This window comes from Lagopus muta, chromosome 4 (assembly GCF_023343835.1).
Source record: "Lagopus muta isolate bLagMut1 chromosome 4, bLagMut1 primary, whole genome shotgun sequence".
NCBI classification, from domain to species: domain Eukaryota; kingdom Metazoa; phylum Chordata; class Aves; order Galliformes; family Phasianidae; genus Lagopus; species Lagopus muta.
Window position 1 is genome coordinate 41,860,270 of NC_064436.1, and position 6,000 is coordinate 41,866,269.

General features: G+C 41.7%; 1 long non-coding RNA gene across 1 annotated transcript in view; it reads left to right on the forward strand.

Moving 5' to 3' along the window:
• The window catches only part of LOC125691642 (uncharacterized), a 29,280-nt gene extending 25,516 nt beyond the window's left edge, over nucleotides 1–3,764 (forward strand). Inside the window, exon 4 of the long non-coding RNA XR_007376191.1 lies at nucleotides 3,142–3,764. This is a non-coding gene — a long non-coding RNA (uncharacterized LOC125691642). The remainder of the gene's footprint in view (nucleotides 1–3,141) is intronic.
• The last annotated feature ends 2,236 nt before the right edge of the window (nucleotides 3,765–6,000 follow it).

Here is a 6,000-nt window from a genome sequence, read left to right on the forward strand (position 1 = left end):
CCCAGAATACCCCTTAATACACCTTTTCACTTTTTTTGTGTGTGGTAACATTTAGATTTGTAATAACTTAATTTCAACTTCAATTGAAAGAGCAGCAAATGGAGCAAAGCTAGGAGACACTGGGAAATAGTGTTTGGGCAGTGAACAGAGGGCAGTCTTACAATGGAGTGCAAGTGTCTGCAGGAAGATCAAACCTGAGGCAATATATAGGCTTACCTAGAAATAGTCCAATTTTTCCCCAGTGAAATTAGTTTTTCTTATACTCTGAAAGTAGTCCCATTTATTTCAAAAAAATATCTAAATGAAGAATATAGATCTGGGAGCATCTGGGTGGGTCAAAAGTCAGTCCTTGTCCCAGTCTTTCTTTCCATACTCCACAAAAATTCTCACAATCACAATGACATCAGGCCTGGGCCTACCAGCATATTTAACTAGAGATGAGAAGATTTTTGCTTGGAATTATTCTGTCAGCCAGTTCAGCCACACTAAGTAATCCTAAACTAATTACAAGAGTACAGTTTGCTAACCTTTACTCTGTTTTCTCTCTAAAATGGTATTAAAAGGCAAATGCCTGAAGTGACTGTGACAAAAAGCTCCTGCAGACATCCATTCAGATGGATGTGGCGGGTTCAAAAGTGCCCCACTCCTAAGAGAACTAAGCTCCCTGCTGCCTGCTGAACTGCTTATATTGAACAATTATTAAGTTGCTTATTAGAAATACAAGTCTTGAAGATAAAGATAAACATGGAAATGGTGCTTTGACAATGAGATAAAAATCCAAATAATTCCTTTGGCTGAAAAAATATAATCTTTTCAAAACAGGCTTACCTACATTAGTCTGATTTGATGAATGCAGAAATACAAACCTTAAATCTAAAGAAAAGCATGGTAATGGTATCTTGACACTGTAGTAAAATTTAATTAATTCCTTGTAGTGAAAAATATTAATCTTTTCAATCCTTGCTTACACTGTTTCAAGTTTTTGGTTGCAAGTGTGAATTAGATAGGGAGCCCAGCAAGTCAGATTCTGGATGTTGTGAATTTACTGATCCTTTCAGCTGCTGGGTTAATTCTATGACAGCATTTGCTTTAACAGTGACATTCATTGCATAAGAGAGCACATTGGCCCATATGTATGCAGTGGATTTTCATCTGAAATTTGTAGACCCTCTGTGATCCAGAAATCTGTGAACTACCATTCAAGGCAAAAGGTTGTGAGTAGTAAATAAAATCAGTTGTTTTCCAGGAAAATCAGTTGAGTTAGCTGCTCTGATTTCGTGTCATTTTCTTTGGGTAACTCGAAAGGCCGTTGATACTGCACAGGAAAGATCTTCACATTGGTAAAGATGCAGGACATATAAAGAATAGAGATTATGTGCTAGAAATGGATACATGTTAGAAGAAAAGTGGACAGTATTTGCTCCTAATTTCTTTTAGGTCTCAGGTGCATTAGAAGAATCTCAATTTGAAACAAATTTAAAAAAAATCATTCTTGTCTGATAGAGACAATCTGCTATCCCTGCATAATAAAGAGAGTTCAAATGCAGGACTTGATTTAGAGGAAACATTACTATACCCAGGAGCAAATGCAGACACTGCTCTGATTTTTCAGCACTCTACTCAGATGCAGTGGAAATGCACAGTGTATTCAATTATATTTAAAAGGGAAGGGACATGAAACTAGAGCTCTGCTTCCTGTTATCCACGTGAACTTAGGTGTATTTGTCCTTTATGAATGACAGAGAATGTTCTCATCCTATTTTCTCCTCCAGTCTATGTAATTGCCTGTATTGTAATAGTTTTTGGAAAAGCAAATACATGCTATGAGAACCTATTCACAGAAAGAGGGCCAGTGTCTTTTTGCTAGCTTTTTTCTTTCCCCTACTTCTTCTAATGCTGAGTTTGAGATTCCTTCATATAATAACACTAGATTCTTTCTAACATTTTTAAACTGTTTATTTCTGTGAGTCATTGGGAAGACAATGGTCTCTTCAGACTGTCATAGCCTTTTTAGCATGATAGCCTGCTATTATAGGAGTAGAGTTAAACATCTGCAAATTTTCCTGCCTGGAAAACTAATTCTATTCTAATATTTTCTATAGGAGGCAAAAAAAGCAGTCAGTCTTTAGAAAGAAATTAAAAGAAATTAAAATTATCTACCTCTATGATTAAAGAGCTTGTTAGAAAGGACTACATTTTAAAGCCCAGAGTGACAGCTAATCTAATGCTACTGCTAAATCCTTTAACATATCTAGACATTTCTATGTTAAAAATAAATACACAAATTTCAATTTACATTTTAGAAACATCTGCAAGTGTACCAGAAATGAGGAGGAAAAAATGATTTGCAAAAGAAAATGACACATGAAAATTCTTCTCCTTTTTGTGTTGATATATTGAATGAATGGTGGTTACGACTCAATTAACTCATACTGGTTTGAATGAGAACCAAATGTCTACTTAGAACTGTTCCCACTTTGTTTTAGATTCTGTACTGTCTCTGGCACGTGTGAAACAGCACGTCATCATTAGGTTACCCATGAGATGTCAATAAAATGATGTCATACTTGGGAAGGTAATTGAGGGACAAAGAAAAAAGACATGAAGATTAGCATTGAAAGTGAAAGATGTAAGTGTATTGCAAAGCAAACTAAAGTATGCCCTTATCTGAAGCAGGTGATAGAAACTGAATGTGAATATTATAGTTCTTTACAGTGCTGAAGACAATCTACTGATGTTAACAACAGAAAAAAATCTGCCAATAATTCCACAGTGAACATCCTAAAATTTCCTCCCTGCTGGAGGGCTGAGTCTCCACAAGTCTCTCCTGGAGTGTTTGCCTTGAGATGGAAGGGTTTTCTGTTTTCTTGTCCTGCTTGCTCAGCCCTGCTTGTCCTTCATGTGCAGAATCTCCCCAGGGTCGCTGGCAGTCATTTTGCAGTTTTACAAACTTGGCAATTGACCTTTCTTTCTAACCCAGGGCAAGGACTGCCACAATTCCACAGGAGATAAAAAGCCATGTGCAGATCCACATGTTCAAGAGCAGTGTCACTCCTATATTGCTGCTTGCTCAGGACTCCTCAGTATACAGAGTGTATGTATGACAAAACTTTGCTGTTGTTCTGGTCTGTTTATTTCCAGGAATACAATCCAAAGCGGTGTGAGAACTGATCAGTGCTGCACTTGGCATGAACTTAAGGGCACATCTGTATACCTCAAAATTTAGAAAAATGTGGTGAGTAGATGGTCTTCAGATCTCTGGAGCAACACTTTCTCATCCAGAAACAGTCCCACTCCTCACTCCATTTCAGCTGTATGGGCTGGTGGCAATCACTGCTTAATTGGAAGGTCACTGTGCCACCAGCCTGTTCTTTGCCATGGCAAAGAAGCAAAGACCCAACCTGCTAATGAAGATGAGGCAGACTGGCCTATACTTGAAGGGAGAAAGGGCTGAGCCAAACATCTCCAATTTCTGAAGAGACAAAGTATACCTTTGCCAAGCTGTTCTCTAGGGAAAGTAATCCACTTGGTATTTGTGGGGAAAACTGCAGTTGTTTAGGCATATTTCAACAGTGACAACAGTTGAAATTTAGTAGCACTATTTCACTTAGCAACCTTTGGGTGCCTCCTGGCAGTCCATATTAGTGAACAGTGAGTCAAAACAAACAGGAGCAATAGTAGTTATCAGTATCTTTGCAATATCTAGACACAACATAATCAGCTTCAGTACTTTGTGTTTGCTTTTTGTTGTATGGTTGTTTCTTTTTTTTAAATTAGTGGTGGAAAGGAATTTCCTTAGAAATAAAGAGTTAACTCCTACATTGCAATATGTGTTACCTGTACTGAAGAATTTTTTAATCTGGACACTGGAAAAGGCACAGTAGTGTCTGATAAGTATACTGTTTAGCTGATACACTGATCCCAAAACTCTAAGATGAAATATGTAGCACTGTGTTATGACTACAGTAAATCTAGCAGCAAGGGGCTTCTTCATTATCTCAAATTTATTTATTATTTATTTATATTTATTTATATTTATTTATTTCCCTAATTTATTTTTATTTATTTTTTTTAACTTAGATGGACATAATTGTGTAACTGAGACTGTATGACTTGACATAGAGATTAGGAGTCCATAATGTTTGTCTTTGTTTCAGCTGGAATAGAATTCATTTCCTTAAGCATGTCCGAGAATATGCTATGTTGTGATTTTAAGAAAAAAATGTCGTCAATAACTTCAGCACATCTAGGTGATGCTGAGGAGAGCTACACAGAGACAATAAGATACAGTTCTCATTACAGTCTTGCGAATGACGGATGGGCCCAACAGTAAAGGAGTGGGGGAGTGAGTGGGGTACTGCCTCACAGTTAAAAGAAACAAATGAATGGAGGAAAAGGAGCAAACCCTGTAAAAACCACGTAAAAAAACAGCAAAAAGAAACGTAGCACATCACATAGCACATCACAACAAAAGCAATGTAAAGGTAAGCACAAGATACCATATGAATAACACGAAACAAATTTTATTGTGAGTAAACAATTCACATTGGACACTGGATGAAATAGTAATGAAATAATACCAAAGAAACACCCACAGACTGAACATATGCAGGCTCACCTCCTGACAAGCTATTGTCTCCTGGTAGCACTCAATGCTTCTTCCAGCAGGCTCCATTTCCCACTCAGGTGAGGGGAATTGGCTCTTGCCCTCTGTATGGGGGGCCACGTCACCCAGGCAGCCAAAGCAGCAATAACGCAAAAGGCCAACTACAGCAAAGACCCGAGCCCTGCTTACAGGGAGGTCGCCCAGCTCAGAACCAGCCTGGTCACCAAGGTGCCGGCAGCGCTCTACTGAAATGAGACTGTGCTCCCGCTAACAGGGAGGTGCTTTTGCCAGAAAGCCTCTCCTTCTCCCACATCCACAGGCTTCTGCTTCCTCCTCTTGCTCGCTGTTGCCTCCCGGTTCCATTTGCTGCTTTTTCCTTCTCTGGAGCAGCGCCTGAAAAATGAAGGGTCCCATTACACCAGAAGATCAACAACCCCACCACCCAAGGAAAACAGGAAACCCAACATCAAGAGGGAGCTCGGCACACTACAACCCAGCTACAGAAGTATTTACACCCCCCTTTTCAAATTCATCCCAGAAAAAAACAAAACAAAACAAAATAAAAAAACCCCACACAAACCAGAAAAAAAAAAAAAACAACAACACACAACCAAAAAACAACCAAACCAAAAAAACAAAACAAACACAGAAACACAGAACAGCATTCTCACCCATGCTGATGCGCTGCGGAGCTCCAGCCGGTGCTGCGGAGGGTCACAGAGGCGGGCAGACTGGGCAAATGGGGCTGGGCACACCAAAAGCAGCAACCAAAGGGTCACCTTCCCTGCTTACAGGGGTCCCCTGACGCTGCCACCATTGCAAAGGGCCTGGGACTCCAAGGCACGGCCAATCCCTGACTTACAGGGCAGCCTTGCTCCACAGGCAGAGGGAGGCTCCTTCTCTCCCACACCGGGGCACCTTGACCCATACCCCACTAACGGGGGGGTCGCCCCACACAGGCTGCCAGCAGAGCTCAAAGGCTCACGCACCCAGACCCTGATTACAGGCGGGGCGACGACACCCACGGAGCCACAGAGCTCGGTTTCCCCCCCAGCAGCAGGAACGACACTCAGCAGCCAGGCAGCGGGGTGGCACGGCCAAAGGCCACCATCAGGATCCCAGCCCCAATTGCAGGGAGGGCGCAAGCCCAACCTCACCTCTCTCAGCCCGAGCCTCTGAAAGGCCGGGGTCACATACCCGCCTGACTACAGGGGGTCTTCTCTCAGAACACAGCTCACCAAACACACGGGGCACACACAGCCCTGTCTACAGGACGGTGCCCAACACCTCAGCATCGCCAAGAAGCCCCACGGAGCACGCGGCTCCCACCAACGCCTGAGCTACAGGCTGGCCCGCCCGGCTGCAGCACAACACCACGCCTTTGCAAACCCAGG